Source organism: Mandrillus leucophaeus, unplaced genomic scaffold, assembly GCF_000951045.1.
Source record: "Mandrillus leucophaeus isolate KB7577 unplaced genomic scaffold, Mleu.le_1.0 Scaffold221, whole genome shotgun sequence".
NCBI lineage: Eukaryota > Metazoa > Chordata > Mammalia > Primates > Cercopithecidae > Mandrillus > Mandrillus leucophaeus.
The window spans coordinates 3,639,747-3,641,758 of NW_012102266.1; the positions used below are offsets into that span (position 1 = coordinate 3,639,747).

General features: G+C 45.6%; 1 pseudogene; it reads left to right on the plus strand.

Annotated features, from left to right (window-relative positions):
* Positions 1–1,752: 1,752 nt before the first annotated feature.
* LOC105540549 overlaps positions 1,753–2,012 on the plus strand; it is a 2,270-nt pseudogene continuing 2,010 nt past the window's right edge.

A 2,012-nucleotide genomic window follows, 5' to 3' on the forward strand; every position in this document is an offset into this window, starting at 1 on the left:
TTTGAGACAGAGTCTCGCTCTGTCGCCAGGCTGGAGTGCAGTGGCATGATCTCAGCTCACTGCAACCTCCACCTTCCAGGTTCAAGTGATTCTCCTGCCTCAGCCTCCCAAATAGCTGGGACTACAGGCGTGTGCCACCATGCCTAGCTAATTTTTGTATTTTTAGTAGAGACAGGGTTTCACCATGTTAGTCAGGCTGGTCTTGAACTCCAGACCTCAAATGATCTGCCCACCTTGGCCTCCCAAAGTGCTGGGATTACAGGCATGAGCCACCGAGCCCAGCCTAATTTTTTTTCTTTAAGGAGAAAAAAAATTTCCTTCATCACAGAACATTCTGTTTTAGAAAATACTCCAGCACTGATTCCATTCCTATGGCTTTTGTGCCTTGTCCCCTGGATTCCTCCTGCCAGAGCAGACTGCACAGCAGGTGTGCCCACTCCAGGCCCAAGGTGTGGCCAAAGCACAGCTGGGTTTCTCTTGGGAGCAGTTAGGCATGTGGACTTGAGTGCACCTGTGTGTATGCAAGGCCCTTCATATTGCCTGACAAATCCAGTGGTGGGGAGAAAAAAGGGCCAGCAGTGAGCTGAGGCATTGGGGCTAGGGTCCAGCTCTCCAACACTGTCACATTAAGATGCAGAATTCTGACCTCCCAAGTACTTGGGAGGTATAACCGTTAAGGCGAGAAGACAGAAATATAGATATATGTCAAAAACATATATATAGAGAGAGAGAGACTGAGTTTCACTCTTGTGGCCCAGGCTGGAGTACAATGGCGTGATCTTGGCTCACTGCAACTTCTGCCTCCCGAGTTCAAGCAATTCTCCTGCCTCAGCCTCCTGAGTAGCTGGGATTACAGGTGCATGACATCTTGCCTGGCTAATTTTTCTATTTTTAGTAGAGGTAGGGTTTCATCATATTGGTCAGGCTGGTCTCAAACTCCTGACTTCAGGTGATCAGTCTACCTTGGCCTCCCAAATCGCTGGGATTACAGGTATGAGCCACTGTGCCTGGTCTTTTTCTTTTTCTTTTTTTTTTTTTTGAGACAGAGTTTCGCTTTTGTTGCCCAGGCTGAAGTGCAATGGCGTGATCTCGGCTCACTGCAACCTCCGTCTCCCAGGTTCAAGAGATTCTCCTGCCTCAGCCTCTCCAGTAGCTGGGATTACAGACATGTGCCACCATGCCCAGCTAATTTTGTATTTTTAGTAGAGACAGGGTTTCTCCATGTTGGTCAGGCTGGTCTCAAACTCCTAACCTCAGGAGATCCACCCTCCTCGGCCTCCCAAATTGCTGGGATTACAGGCATGAGCCACGGCATCTGGCCTGACAGACATATTTTATTTAACAGTTTGTTGGCTTAACTGGTAACTTTTAAATATTTTGACATATGGTATGTGGGATCTCCATTTATCCTTCAGTTCCAAGCCCACTATTGTTATGGGTGGGTGCTTCACAGCCTGTGAAAGAGTGTAATAACAATTCTCTACTGGAAAGCAACCAATCTTTTTGCTGGTTGAACCTGAAAACACTTGTACTATGTAAAACATTTCTTTTGCCATTGGGTTGCCTTTAGTACTCACAGGTACATCATGAGTGGTCACAGTATACCATGAGAGAGACACTCTCCCTGGTCTGTTTTCTTTTCCCAGTTTTTACCCATTTCTTCTCCCTTATAAACCCCAGGCTCCAACCTGTTGACATACAGCACACAATAAGGGTCCTTGACACAGTGGCCCCTGGTTGCATTCTGGAAGGATGTCAGGCCTGAACATTCAGGTTTATCTGCAGCATCTACAAGCAGAAAACAAAACTTTCTCTTGCTAAAATTGTTTGCCTTTGATGGCATAAATTCTGGGGCCTTATGTTAAAAATTTGGGGGTGGAGGGTGTTACATAGGAAAGAAAAAAAATCCCTTTCTTTCACATTTGGTTATTAAAACTTAAAAACTTTTCATTATCTTTATGCAATTGACGTTCTATAAGTACCTGGTATCAAAAGAGTGAACAGATAACCTG